The sequence below is a fragment of the Erpetoichthys calabaricus genome, chromosome 1 (assembly GCF_900747795.2).
Source record: "Erpetoichthys calabaricus chromosome 1, fErpCal1.3, whole genome shotgun sequence".
NCBI classification, from domain to species: domain Eukaryota; kingdom Metazoa; phylum Chordata; class Cladistia; order Polypteriformes; family Polypteridae; genus Erpetoichthys; species Erpetoichthys calabaricus.
Genome location: NC_041394.2, coordinates 33,841,206 through 33,856,688, shown reverse-complemented (window position 1 = coordinate 33,856,688; position 15,483 = coordinate 33,841,206). Strand labels below are relative to the sequence as shown.

Sequence of the window (15,483 nt, the reverse complement as noted above, 5' to 3'; positions counted from 1 at the left end):
ATATGGCTAAACACTGGCAGTTCATTTTCCATCTCCAGCCTAGTCAAGTCAAGTCAAGTCAACTTTATTTATAAAGCACTTTACATACAACAGCCGCTGACCAAAGTGCTGAACATAGGCTAAAATAAATTTTAAACAAAAACAAAATAATAAATAAGTAAAATAAAATACAATAAATGAAACTAATTAAAACATAGTAAACACAACTAAACAGAGTTAAAACAGAGTAAAATCAACTGCTCACACAGGATCAAACGCCAAACCAAAGAGGTAAGTCTTAAGAGCAGACTTAAAAATGGGCAGTGAGGAGGCCTGTCTAATGTGGATCGGCAGTGAATCCAGAGCCTTGGAGCCACAACGGAAAAAGCCCTATCCCCCCTGAGCTTTCGCTGAGTCCTAGGCACATCCAGAAGCAGCTGACCAGCTATCTGAGTAAGCGGGAAGGAGAGTGCATATGCAGCATCTCAGCGAGGTAGGGCGGAGCAAGCCCATTTAAGGACTTAAAAACAAATAAAAGAATCATAAAATGAACTCTAAACTGAACAGGCAGCCAGTGCAGTGAGGATAACACAGGTGTAATGTGTTCATTTTTTCGCGTGCCAGTTAAAAGGCGTGCAGCAGCATTTTGCACCAGCTGGAGCCGAGACAGGGTGGACTGGCTAACACCAACATACAACGAATTACGATAGTCCAACCGGGTTGTAATGAAGGCGTGGATTACTGTTGTAAATTGATCTTTGGAAAGAATGTTTTTTATCTTCGCCAAACGTCTTAGCTGAAAAAAACAAGATTTCACCACCGCGCTGATCTGAGCGTCCAGTCTAAAATCCTCATCTATCCTAAAACCCAAATTTGTAATAACAGGTGTACCATATTGTGCAAGGGGACCCAAATCCACAGGAGCAGAAGTAGAAATAGACCCACTGGTGCCCCCAGGACCAAAAACTATAACCTCTGTCTTATTTTCATTAAAATTTAAGAAGTTTACTGCCATCCAAGCTTTCACCTCTTCTAGGCACATAACCAAAGTTTGTATGGAGTAAGCATCCTTGCGTTTGAGAGGTACATAAACCTGAGTATCGTCTGCATAACAATGGAAAGCAATTTTCTGCTTTCTAAGAATAGAGCCAAGAGGCAGGAGATACAAAGAAAATAGCAGAGGACCAAGTATGGAGCCTTGCGGAACCCCACATGTTAGTGAAGCAGAGGAGGATCTAAATTCATCTAGCCTCACTGAAAAAGTTCTTTGAGTCAAGTACGATTTAAACCATGCCAAGGCAGTACCACGAATGCCCACACAATGCTCCAGACGAGATCATGTAGGTATTGTATTTTGCCATGTTTTGTGACATGATTACTGTTGTGAGTTATAATTATTACATGATGAGCAGACGTGTCATTGAAGGTGTCTCCAGTATTGAAAAGGCTCTTAAAAGTTGGGATATTCTTCAAAATTACTATAGGAAAATCAGACACCATAATTTTCAGATGTTACAGATAAAAAAGGAAACCTGGTGCTGTTTGCTTGCTTCTGTGGAGGTCTAAAAGTTTTAGCATGGAATATATACATTAAGTTGGGCACTTCAAGTCTGAGTCATCACTCACTCGTGCACGGTTTTCAAAACCCATCTAAGCGGAGGTGTCACTTTCCTTTTAATTTTGGATGTGACTTAATATTCACTCCCATTTTGAATGTTTGATTTTACTACTTAGGATATTTGACTGTTGGATATAGTCTGTGGTAAATGTTTTATTGAATTTACACAGGATTTATTTTAATGAATTGTATTCTGGTGAGAGTTAGGATACCTGACCCCATACTTTATGCTACTGAGTTTTTAATTTTAATCTAAAATGCAGGACTGTACTTAGTTTTGTTTGGACATGGATGACACTTTTCAAAATTTGGTGTAGGAGGCATTTAAAAGAAAAACGGCACCATTGAAGTCGTATGTATATTAATGCCATTATTTATTTGGGAAAATCTCATCAACCGAATCACCAAAGTGCCATTGTTACTTATAATGGTTTATACATTTGATATATCCTGCTGGATTATCTGAATTTGTTGTATCAAGAAAACTGACATATAAAAAGTCTGAAGCAAATAATAGTTTTTATTTATAAAGTGCCTTTTCATGCTCAAAGCCCTTTACGTACGGCATATATTCAAGTGGTACTAAACACAGTGGGGGGAAAAAATACATATATACACATATATAAAAACATACGGTTTTGGTTCTAGGACACCTCATGCATACCAAAGTCCACAGATATTCAAGTTCCTTAAAATAAAGTGGTGTAATATTTGCATTTAACATACTCACATCCTCCCATATATTTTAAATCCTGTCTAGATTGCTTATAGTACCTTATACAATGTAATTGCTGTATAAATGGTTGTTGTACTGAATTGTTTAGGGTATTATGACAAAAAAAAAAGTCTGTACATGTTCAGTGCAGTCGCAATGATGGGTTATGCCAAATTTCATAGTACATGTTAGCTGCAATGTAACATTTTTATCTGTTTCACTACTACAGTTTGCTTTCATTTAATGACCTGATAAGAAATAAATGGAATAAAACACCTTATATTTAAAATACAGGTTTATGTAGAAAATACAAATAGAGTGTAAATTTATTCTCTGTCTTTCACACACACAGAGTTAACACTTTTGATTACAGACTTTGACACTTTGGAGTACATTCAGTAATACTAATGACCCAGTTAAGGGGTGCAGGAGACAGAGGAATGGAATTAGCCTCTTTATGCTGTTTGCTGGCGAATGGCCTAAAAGGACTGTTTGGCTTGTTCAGCGCCGTTTCTGCCATTCTACTTAGATCTTCAGTAGCACCACACATTCCTAGCGTATTTGTCCATTTGTAACTTCACCTCACTACACAGATCAGAAGCAACCTGCATGCTGTACTGCTCTCACGGCTCTCTATGAGCCAACGTAAGACCCGTGTCTAAACCTGAGACTCGTTGGAGGCCAAGCATCTGGCCTGATAGGCTTTTTAGCAAATGGGAGACATGATCAAAGTGTTCTCTAAGTGCTGTGTCCATGCTGCCCCTCCTTACCTGCTGCTCAATGGGGTGCTTCATAGCTGGCATCTCCAGGTATCGTTGGCCCTAGGCTAGTTCATGGCCACCTGGGGAGTGTGTCCCTCACAGGTCAGGACCCTGAGGTCGCTACAGGATCTGTGGAGGTTGAGGACTGAGGATCTTCAAGTGTTGGTGGTTGAGGCTTTACAATTGCAAGTGCTTTAGTTACAAACCTTGATACAGGAAGCTATTTCTTATTTTTCTTTGCGTCATCAAATAAATCTTGCAGTGGTTGTAGGCATGTTATTATCCCTCGGGTAGGCATGAGACTACAAAATGGTATTACTACAGTTCATTCTTGTGGATTCACCTTAGTTCTTGGCACGTGGAGAAGTTTTGCGTTTTGGAACTTTATCAATTTTTTTTCTTTCCCCGAATATTTTCGATCCATGATTGGTTGAACCCACAGATTTGAGGGGCCGACTGTATATACATACATACAGTCGATTCTTTTCTTATCTTTGGGGTTTACATTACTGAAAAACTCTGTAGATATGTGAAACATGAAAACTAAAGCATTGGTGCTATGGGGAAAAATGAGGTTAGGTTAGTGGGTTCTGGTAGGGGAGACTCGGTTGGGCAGATGTGCCTGCCCAGTGCTGTCTCCCCTTGAGACTTGGTAATGAGCTTTCCACTGTTTGGCCTACAGAAACCTTGTTTTGACTCTGTGGTTAAATTGTTTTCTAGGCGCTCTGCCAGTGGCCGTAAGTGACCACAGTAGGGCTAATCCGAGGACCTCATTAAACCATTCCGTTTGTAGTAGTGATGGGCAGTGTGACCTGCACTTACTAGGAATTCCTCATTTCTTGGAAACAATTGTATGCTCTGGTCCCCATCACAAATGGGGCACAATAGCTTATGCAGGCCTCTCGGTGCTGGGTAGATACTTGTCTGTTTATTCAGTGTCACGCACGTGCAGTCCCTGACATTCAAGGGCGAATGTCAGAGGCCACTTTGAATTTTTTATGCTGCACATGGCTGTGTACACAACTTCCTGATTCCTGTCCCCACCCCACCCCATCGCATGCAGCAAGGACCTTATCCATGAAAAGGAATAATTATTCTGTGGATGTCACTTCTATAATAGTGGAAAAGCGAATATGCAGGAATGTAATCCTCAGAAAGCAAGGATTTACTGTATATTCTATTTATTTAATAAGCTTCTGTAGAAAGCCAGATTTCACCATTGGACAAATAAAGGTCAGTCGGTTGGTCCTCTTCTTTTCTCTGAATTGCTGCAACTAATAATTATTTCTCAAACCATATATTTAGTTCCTCATTAGTATGTTAAATGTTACATAAAGCATTACTATTAGTGTTTACAAGCTGGCAGGAAATTTAAAGAGCAATAATATACATTTATTATTTGAAACTTTGATTAAATTTTATGAATATATTGAGTGTATTGTTACAGTTCATAAGCATATTATAGTCTGCTCCTTTGTCTCTCTTTATGTAAACCATACACTATAGTGGTTTAGGTTATCTTGCAATATTTACTGTGTCATGTTCATATTTCTTTCCAGGTATACCAAGGGAGGACCTGTTGAATGTGCTGACTATCTTTAATGCTCACCTGAAGTTTAGGATGTTCCTTGTTAAAGATCACCTTTGCCGAAGCTGCTGTTTCTTCATTACTGCCATCACTACATGCAGGTACGTTTTGATCTAGATTTTATTTTCACATATACAGCAGCTACTATGAGAGGTGACCATTGCCTAGTAAAGTACTGTAAAAGATTTAAATTTTGCAATCTTGCTAGCATTAAATTAATTCCAGCATGCATGATATCAGTTAGGGATTGTGGGAAGATTTTAATGTTCACAGTGAAAAAGATTTTCAGAATTGTCTCCTGTATTTATCCGGCATTTAAATTTCTTTTGCAGTTAAAATGTATGTACAGTTGTGCCCATAAGTTTACATACCATGGCAGAATTTGTGAAACATTGGCCATTGTTTGGAAAATATAAGTGGTCATGCAGAAATATTTTCTTTTAATTAGGGATTGTGTTTAGGTGAAGCAATTTATTAACATAATTGTGTGTGCAATTTTTAAATCATAATGAAAACTGAAATCACCCAAATGGGCCTGATCAAAAGCTTACATACCCTTGAATGCTGGGGATGATGATACACATAATTTGACACCCAGGTTTAAATTATGGGTAATTAAGGGAGAGTGTCCACACCTATAATCTCCTTGATTGTAATCAGTGTCTTTGTATAAATATTCCATTTCAATTCATGCAGAACTGCACTGATTTTGATGGATCCCGAGTTGTGGGGAAAGCAAATTAACTGTCAAAGGACCTTTGAGAAAGGTTGTTGGATTGCATAAATCTTGAAAAGGATATAAAACGATATCCAGAGATCTGAAAATGCCTCTTAAGTAGTGTTTGACTTTCATAAAGTGGAAAGTTAGGGGTTCTGTTGTTACCAGGCCACAGCCAGGTAGACCAACCCAGATTTCATCCACAGCTGCCAGGATCATTTTTTGAGATGCCAAGATAAACCCACAAGCCACTTCAGCTGAGATACAGGCTTCTTTGCAAACAAGTTGTTGCAAGAAAAAAGCCTTTACTGTGCTAATGCCACAAAACAGCCCGCTTACAACATGCCACACAGCATCTAGACAAGCCTCAGAACTTCTGGAACAAAGTCCTTTGGAGCGATGAGACCAAAATTGAACTTTTTATAGTCACAACCATGAATGCTATGTTTGGAGAGGACACATGGCCTATGACGAAAAGTACACCATCCCTACTGTGGAGGTGGATTGCTGCTGTTCTGGGAGTATGTGGGCTACAGTGACACATGTAATTTAGTGAAAATTGATGGCAAGATGAATGCAGCGTATTACTGTAAAATATTGGAGGACAACTTGCATTCATCAGTCCGGAAGCTGCGCATGGGACACACTTGAATCCTCCAATGTGATAATAATCTAAAACATAAGGCCAAGACCACCCTTCAGTGGCGAAAGCAGAGAAAAGTGTAGGTGCTGGAGTGGCCATCACAGTCTCCTGATTTCAATATCATTGAGTCACTTTGAGGAGATCTTAGATGTCCAGTTCATGCAAGACAACCCAAGTATTTACCTGGAGACCTGGAAGCTTTTCACCAAGAAGAATGGGCAGCTCTGCCACCTGAGAAAATCAGAGGCCTCACCTACAACTATCACAAAAAACTGCTTGCCATCATTGATGCTAAAAGGGACAATACATAGTATTAAGAACTAAGGGTATGTAAACTTTTGAACACGGACCATGTCATTATTTTCCTTATTGCTTTATTTGTAATGGTTGTGCTATTCTTTAATACTTTATACTGTAGTTTAATTTGGATTCCATTAAAAGTAAATATGTTGTGCCTGATTAGTCATCTTTTATTTAAAGTATGGTGCACATCTTACAAATTCTGTTAGGGTATGTAAACTTATGGGCACAAATGTAAGTGCAAATTTTACAAAAGTTTTATCTCTAGTGGGTTGTGTTTTTGTCTCAGGGGTAGCCTGTGCTCAATATAACTTCAGGAAGAGGGACTTGGAAACCTGGCCAAATGATCAAACCATGTTGACTGACACAACTTGATTCTGAAGAGCACTGGGTCATCATACTGTCTTGCTGGGTGGTTATCTTTTGGGGGAGAACTGCTTTTGCCACTTAGTGCTAAAACCTTTGAAATTGCAAACACTACTTATTTGTATGGGGACACAGATTGATAAAACCAAAATAGTTTAAAAAACTCTGGTTCTACTTCACCACCAGGGACTCATATGGTAACAGTTTCTGATTCTGCTTGTTGCTATAATTCTGAATCAAAATAGATTTCTTTATTTTTGCATTAAACTGCAATATCAATTTTTTAAAAAAATATTTTTTAAACTAACATATTTAAAACAGTAGTTCAAGTCTTGGAAGCACTTTAAATGAAAGCAGTGTGGAAACCAGGGGAGCTTACAGCTAACACAGACAGGCAGAGACACAGGTGCAACACATAACACTCTTTATTTTCAAGCTGGGATGCACTTTTCCTCCCTCCCCAGAGTACAGCACAGTACAGACCAAAATAGATGACAGTCATTTTCTTTCCTTTCTTTTTCCTGTCCTTCTGCCTCCACTCCTCCTCACAAGCTTTGTCCTTCTTCCTCCCAACTCTGACCTCTGAGTAGTGGCAGCTGGCCCCTTTTATAGGACACCAGGACTTTTTTTTTTTTTTTTAAACAACCTTAAGTTTTTGGTAACATTGAAAGGTGCTGTATTAATGAGTAAAGAAGTTTATACTAGGGGGCTCCGCCCCCTGCTCGCTTCGCTTGCCAACCCCTGTGTTTGGTTTAACGGATATACAATACAATTTATTTTTTGTATAGCCTAAAATCGCACAAGAAGTGGAGCAATGGGCTTTAACAGGCCCTGCCTCTTGACAGCCCCCCAGCCTTGACCCTCTAAGAAGACCAGAAAAAAACCCTTGTAGGGAAAAAATGGAAGAAACCTTGGGAAAGGCAGTTCAAAGAGAGACCCCTTTCCAGGTAGGTTGGGTGTGCATTGGGTGTCAAAAAGAAGGGGGTCAATACAGTACAATACATAGAACAGAATAAATCCTCAATACAGTATAAAAACTCTAGAAGTACGGAGTAGAATTTCACATTAGATGATATCACATAATATGATTTGGATTTGTTTTAAGTCCTGGAGAGCTCATTCATCAAGCTGCCATTCCACATCTGAAATAGCGCTAATCAGATGAAAGGACCCCTCATTCCCACGTCCCCATTCATCAGGGATGACTTTACCTTAGGCAGGCAATCTACAATTTAAAGAGATTACTATTTTCTTGTGAATTGTTACATATGCATTATTTTCACTTTTACTTTAAAAACTTTTGTAAAAACAATACTAGTTTATTTCCTGCCCCACGCGGTTATATCTCTTTCTTCCCAGACGTATAATACTGCTCATGTTGTGATGGGTGTTGCGGCTGAATGTACGCTAAGGATACGCCTTTGGATCATTTGCTGTCTTTTTGCTGCTTGCTAGCTGCCTCTTCTGCCTGTCGCATGTCGTTGTTTTAAGAGCTCGGAGCACAAGATGCTTGCCAAAAGCAATCCAACAACTGCTAGCTTAGAGGTCTGTTGACTTGTTTTAAATGATGGCTCACTGCCTGGTCTCGCGTGATGTTGTAAAAGCAATACCTGTCTTTTATTTCTGGCCCCGGGCGTGGTTGAATTCTTTCTTGCAGGATGTATAACGATGCTCGCGTTCAGTTGGGGTAGCTGCTGTCGCGCTGCCCTTCGATCTTTTTAAAGCCTGTACAGCCACTGTCCTTTTTGCTACAGCCCTGGGACAATCTCTTGGCACCATGTCTCATGTTTACGGTCCCCACGAGACGCACCGTGGCAAGTCTCCTTGGTCTCGCGGGTCTTTAAAATGTCTTTCGAGAAGATCACGTATCGTAGCCTTGCATTTGCTTTCCATTCCAGGATTTTCTTATATATATATATATATATATATATATATATAATTGACTGTAATAATATACAATTCTCACTTCAGTTAGAGTTAAGTGGCCGTGTTTTGTAGGTGATACAGTGATGCAGAAGACAGTATAGTGGGTTTAACGTGGTTAGCAGGTTTCATTTAATTCAAGGAATGAATTATTATTATTATTATTATTAAGGACAGGCAATTTAGTGAAATGTCAGATATAAACTAGCCTAATGTGTGTGGATTAATGTGTTGGCTTGGTTTGTTTCTGCCTTATGTCAATGTGTGTAGAAGCTCAGAATAAAATGAATTCAAAAGTAGACAAATTGATTCTATCATTTGTGCTGGGTTGCCCAATACTCCAAAGAGTTATCCTACTTACAGATTTATCCTATCCTGATTTCTGCTATTGCAAGATATCTGTTTTCATGAAGCTGCCAACAGGAAACCCTCTTCCTTCCTCTGTTTTTATGTGAAATTCCTTGGTAACCTAAGGAAATGCAAAATGCTTATACATCTCAGAAACAGTCAAGTCTGCTTGCGACAGGTCTCAGAAAGCATACCCGTCCTCTGTTTATTGCCTGTAATTCCTGTACAGTTACATAGTTGATAAAAGCACAGCACACTCAGAGAGTGGACTTTTTTCTAAAAGTTTAAGTGTTTTAAATCTTGGTAACAAATGTGACAGCACTATTTCCAGAAATCTCTAAAACCCCAGTAGGCATTAAGAGACCATTTGACTTCTTCCAGTTCTTATCACTTGTATTTTCAAATTACTGTTTTCTATTTTATACACTGCCAAACAGCTACAGTACATTTGCACTGCATGTTCCGTTTACAATTTTTTAACTTGGCCTTCATTAAATGTTAATGTGTGTTTTTAAAATTTTCTTCCCCTTTCTCACTCTCTTGCAGCCCCTCAGCATTTAGGAATCCAAGAGGAGTAATTACTATGAGGATACTTAAACAGGATCTGTTTTTTATGGTAGAGCTTTGACAAGCAGGTCTGGTCTCCCTAGTACTCTGAATACGGATATCTGTTGGAACTCATGAGCAGCTGTCTAATCACTGGTGCATGTAGTTCAGTCACGTCTGCATTATGAAACTTGGGTGAGTTATCCCCCAATAGAATTGTCTTAGATAAATCTCGGCGACTGTTCATTTTTTTTTTTTTTTACAGTAATTGCATTTTAATTACCAGCCTTGAAAGTTTCATGTCTTCAGGCTTGGTGACGAGGGTGCATATAGTAAAGAGGGCCTGGTTAAATGCTATTTGCACAGTTGTGTTTATAGCATAGACAAGGCCCTTACAGTAAAACTTTTAATTGCATAGCACGTTGTGTTGATATGCCAGAACTATTTTCATTGTTCTTTTAGATTAAGAACATACTATATATGTGTGTTTAAACAAAGCATGTCTCTTATCATACCTATAACACCATTCATGTTGTTCTTGTAAGGCCTATAAAAGCTTGTGATCTTTTGCAGGTACTCGACCAGACTCTACAAGTATGGCTTTGCAAATATGGTAATTTATGTGAATGTACAGTAGATAGTGCCACTAAATAAAGAAGTGTCTTCTCAGAGGGAAGGAACTTAAAGTACAATTAGTCCTATTTGGCAAAAACCGATGTGCATTTTTGGGAGGTTGTTTAAAATGGCAGAATTCCTAAAGTACTTCTCAATCACATCAGAAGTAATCAGGTTTTTTCAACATGTAGTATTCAAAGATCCTTTAACACTAGAATTACCAAAGCCTACGAAAAAACACGTACATCCGGCCCACGTTAAATCCCTTTGCACCTGTCTGTCAGCGTCTTTTGTCCTGTAAATGTGCCAATAAAGACGAGCAGCAAGCAGCCTGCTATTCCATTCCCCCACCGCTGCAGAATGTGCACAAAGTTCTCCCAGCTCATGCCTTGATTATCTGGGAGTGAAAGTACTGGAGTTTTAGAGTGGAAATAATAGATCATTATTTGGAACTCATGCATTTCATGTGTGTTCTGTTTCTACAATAATCAGTGTAAACACATTGTTAAAACAAACGTTTTTCATATTTTAGTAATAAATGACAAAATGTAGGCATAAACTTTATAATACAGTAATCCCTCCTCCATCGCGGGGGTTGCGTTCCAGAGCCACCCGCGAAATAAGAAAATCCACGAAGTAGAAACCATATGTTTATATGGTTATTTTTATATTGTCATGCTTGGGTCACAGATTTGCGCAGAAACACAGGAGGTTGTAGAGAGACAGGAATGTTATTCAAACACTGCAAACAAACATTTGTCTCTTTTTCAAAAGTTTAAACTGTGCTCCATGACAAGACAGAGATGACAGTTCTGTCTCACAATTAAAAGAATGCAAACATATCTTCCTCTTCAAAGGAAACAGAGAGGAAAGCAAACAAATCAATAGGGCTGTTTGGCTTGCGGTACAAAGCTGTTGAAGGCGGCAGCTCACACCCCCTCTGTCAGGAGCAGGGAGAGAGAGAGAGAGAAACAAAGTCAAAAATCAATACGTGCCCTTTGAGCTTTTAAGTATGCGAAGCACCGTGCAGCATACTTAAAAGCTGCACACAGAAGGTAGCAACGTGAAGATAATCTTTCAGCATTTTTAGACGAGCGTCCGTATCGTCTAGGTGTGCGAACAGCCCCCCTGCTCACACCCCCTACGTCAGGATCACAGATAGTCAGCGCAAGAGAGAGAGAAAGAAAAGTAAGTTGGGTAGCTTCTCAGCCATCTGCCAGTAGCGTCCCTTGTATGAAATCAACTGGGCAAACCAACTGAGGAAGCATGTACCAGAAATTAAAAGACCCATTGTCCTCAGAAATCCGCGAACCAGCAAAAAATCCGTGATATATATTTAAATATGCTTACATATAAAAACCGCGATAGAGTGAAGCTGCGAAAGGCGAAGCACGATATAGCGAGGGATCACTGTATGTGAAGCCTGAAATCCAAAGATCAAATAAACACTTTTACAAAAGGTTCAAGGATGATACAACAGCTTCCGTGGTGTAGCGGTAAGAATTGCTGACTTATAATCAAGAGACCCCGGTTCAATCCTGACTGCCTCCTATATTTACCGTCTTCAGTAGGGAGCTGCTCTTATTGTTAATATTATATAATAAACACATACATTTGGTTTGCGTCTGTAACAGCCGGTGTACATTTATAGTACTTGTAAAAGTTACCTTTTTTTTTTTCACTTTTATTCTCTCAGTCAGTCTCAGTCTTCTTCATATCTCACTGTCACTTGATGTTTTTTATTCAGTTTTATAGAGTGTTCCTGCTTACGCTGAAGTAGTATGCACCTTATGGTCCATGATATCAAAGCCGCACTGACAAAAAAAACCAGAGACATAGGTATATATGATATTTGGAATTATGCATTTTATGATCTTATTAGTACATTTCGGAATACATTGTGGCACGGATGCAGCATTATTCATATTCATTCGCATAACATCTTGTAATCAGGACCGTCCTTCCTACATTTACGACATGTGTACCTGTTGTAATGTACACACTTCTCTCTATGCTTTGGCTCCTATTACATTGAAAGGGCACCTGACACTGACTCAGTTTACTTTCCTGGGGAAAGTAGCCATGTTGCAACAGAAGCTTGTCGATGTTGCATTCTTCTTTTCTTTTTCTATCGCCTTTTCTTGTAAAAGGTGACGACGAAGTTCCTCTGCAAGGTGAGCCATGAACGCTTTTCTTTTCTCAATGGATCCCATACATGCCTTGCACCAGTACACGATCACGCTCCCAACCGATACTCCTGATTTGACTATAACTAACAGCGCCAGCATAAATTCACACCCAATCTGAAGCTGTTCATTTGCAAATAAAATTGCATTAGTGCGATGATGTTTTCTGATTGGTACTATTCAGGTCATAAAATGATTTCTTCAAAATGTCACATATATTGTCTCTTTCTTTCTGGTGTGTAATAGAAACCACAGCATAGAGAGAAGTTTGTACATTGCAACAGGTACACATGTTGTAAATATAGGAAGGACAGTCCTTGCGTGTGTGTGAATTGTTAACATTTGAATCTGATGATTGCATGCAGTGCTGAACTGACCTCTCTGTACTGTCCTTTCCTCTTCATGTCCTGGAGTACTAAAGAAACGGCATACAGCAACATGTGGGGACTGGCAAGATCGGGTAAAAAAAACATGCGGTCACTGATTACAACTGCAATATGTTATGCGATTGAATATGAATAATATGAATAATGTTGCATCCGTGCCACAATGTTTTCCGAAATGTACTATACAGGTCTTAAAATGAATAATTCCAAATATCATATATACATATGTCTCTGTTTTTTTTTGTCAGTGCAGCTTTGACATCATGACTATAAGCTGCGTACTAATTCAGCGTAAGCAGGAATGATGGTGAGATACGAAGAAGGCAGATTCACCAGTGTTTGTGTGTCAACTTTTATCCATTCAGATCAGAGAAAGTCCAGTTCCATTTCTTCAAAACACCACTCACATCTACAGTTATTCCCAGTTTCAGATAAAAAGTAACAGCATCAAATCTCTTAGCAGGGGGGTTTGGTAGTATGTATCGTGATAATGACTGAGAGAATAAAAGTGAAAAAATAAAAGCTAACTTTTACAAGTACTATAAATGTACACTGGCTGTTACAGACGCAAACCAAATGTATGTGTTTATTATATATTTTTAACAGTTAGAGCAGCTCACTACTGAAAACAGTAAATATAGGAGGCAGTCAGGATCGAACCAGGGACTCTTGATTACAAGTCAGCAATTCTTACTGCGATGCCACGGAAGCTGTTGTATCATCCTTGAACCTTTTGTGAAAGTGGTTATTTGATCTTTGGACTTCAGGTTTCACACATTATATAGTTTATGCCTACATTTTGTCATTTATTACTAAAATATGAAAAACGTTTGTTTTAACAATGTGTTTGCACTGATTATTGTAGAAACAGAACACACATGAAATGCATGTGTTCCAAATAACAATCTATTATTTCCACTCTAAAACTCCAGCACTTCACTCCCAGATAATCATGACATGAGCTGGGAGAACTTTGTGCACGTTCTGCGGCGGTGGGGGGATAGAATAGCAGGCTGCTCGTCTTTATCGGCACATTTACAGGACAAAAGACGCTGACAGAGAGGTGCGAAGAGATTTAAGGTGGGCCTGATTTTCGAAGTTTTTTAGTAGGCTTTGGTAATTCTAGTGTTAAATAGGAAAAGCTTATTTAAGTGCCATGTCTCATTATGCAACTTTTCCAGTGAGTTTCATTTGTAGACTTCATTTACATAATCTTAGCAAGTTGGGGGAAGACACCATGTGATCACATAATCCTCAGTCATATAGTCTGACATACTCAGTCCAAAAACTGTATGACTCACCCTAACAAAATCAAACAGGTTCTAAAATCGTATGGTTTGGCTATGGGTGTACATGAAAACTGACAACCAATGAAATATAATGCAGTGATAGGGAATAATTAATGTGACTGTTTTAGACTTTGCCAATAGAAGAGAGGGGAGTGGTTGAGCAGAGGTTGCGACTGAACTTCTTGTATCTATAAACACTTCACACATCCAGTGGCTTTCTCAGGCAGCATGTTATTGGCTGTCAGTAAAAAGGTGAGCTTATGAAACTGTACTGGAAGGTCATCATACAATAATGTAACTTGACATTCTTAGTAATTTCTAGTCACGTAGATTGACACACTCGGGCGACAAAGTCAACAGTGACACTCATCAAGTTTGACATCCCCTCCAACTTGAAAAGGAATAAAGTGATGCCAGCTTTAAAATGGCAAGTTTTTCATGAGTTTAGATCTGTCAGTATGTGTGTCTGTGTTGGTGGGGGTGTACGAGGAAGTATAATGGAGGGGATCAGTCTGTTAATGATGATCAAGTGGTCATGTGTTTTGTCTTGAAAGGTACCCTTTCTGCAGATTTGGCTAATTAGTTTGCACGATGCAGTGTTGGATCATCACGAAAATTTTGACTTTGGTACCGATACCAGTCTTTACACCTAAGTACCGGTACCAAAATAATGCCAAAGCAAATAAAAGAAAACTCTCGCCTGCTCCCAATCGTTTGGCCAGCTCTGCCACATTCCACTCACCCTGGGTCTTACAGGGCTCATAACTACTTAATCGGGCATCATTACAAGAAGTACGAATATTGCTTTGAAGAGAAGAGGGACCAAGCTGTGGAGTTTTGCATGTGCTGATATTCATATATTTTAACGAGTGGCAGGGAGGGCTTAGATTGCCTCTTGAGGTTTCCAGGCCACTGATATACAGCTGTTTCTTTAGGGAAGGGGAAAGCAGAGGGTTCGGTGTCGGTACTAGTCTCGCTGAAGCCAGACTTGTCATATATACGTCTGGAGACAACCATGCGTAAATTTTGCTCAAAAGCGGGTGGGATCAATTGGATGGATCACTGAGTGTCACATTTATAAACCAATCCAACTCCTCATGTAGGAGGCGCTCAAAGTAGGGGCAGTGATTTTGAACTGCAAAGATTGGAGGTGCTCTCGTCAAACTGGTATGACAGAGAGCAAGCTTGTTTTTATGATCCAGTCCAAGTATCCTAAAAATAATCCCTATTAGGCATATACAGTGGTGCGAAAAACTATTTGCCCCCTTCCTGATTTCTTATTCTTTTGCATGTTTGTCACACAAAATGTTTCTGATCATCAAACACATTTAACCATTAGTCAAATATAACACAAGTAAACACAAAATGCAGTTTTTAAATGATGGTGTTTATTATTTAGGGAGAAAAAAAATCCAAACCTACATGGCCCTGTGTGAAAAAGTAATTGCCCCCTTGTTAAAAAATAACCTAACTGTGGTGTATCACACCTGAGTTCAATTTCC

At 39.1% G+C, this 15,483-nt stretch overlaps 1 long non-coding RNA gene across 1 annotated transcript in view; it reads left to right on the top strand.

The window, feature by feature from the left end:
- LOC114648463 (uncharacterized) overlaps positions 1–15,483 on the top strand; it is a 41,415-nt gene that overhangs the window by 20,425 nt on the left and 5,507 nt on the right. Inside the window, exons 3-4 of the long non-coding RNA XR_003715706.2 lie at positions 4,633–4,762; positions 9,506–9,700. This is a non-coding gene — a long non-coding RNA (uncharacterized LOC114648463). The remainder of the gene's footprint in view (positions 1–4,632; positions 4,763–9,505; positions 9,701–15,483) is intronic.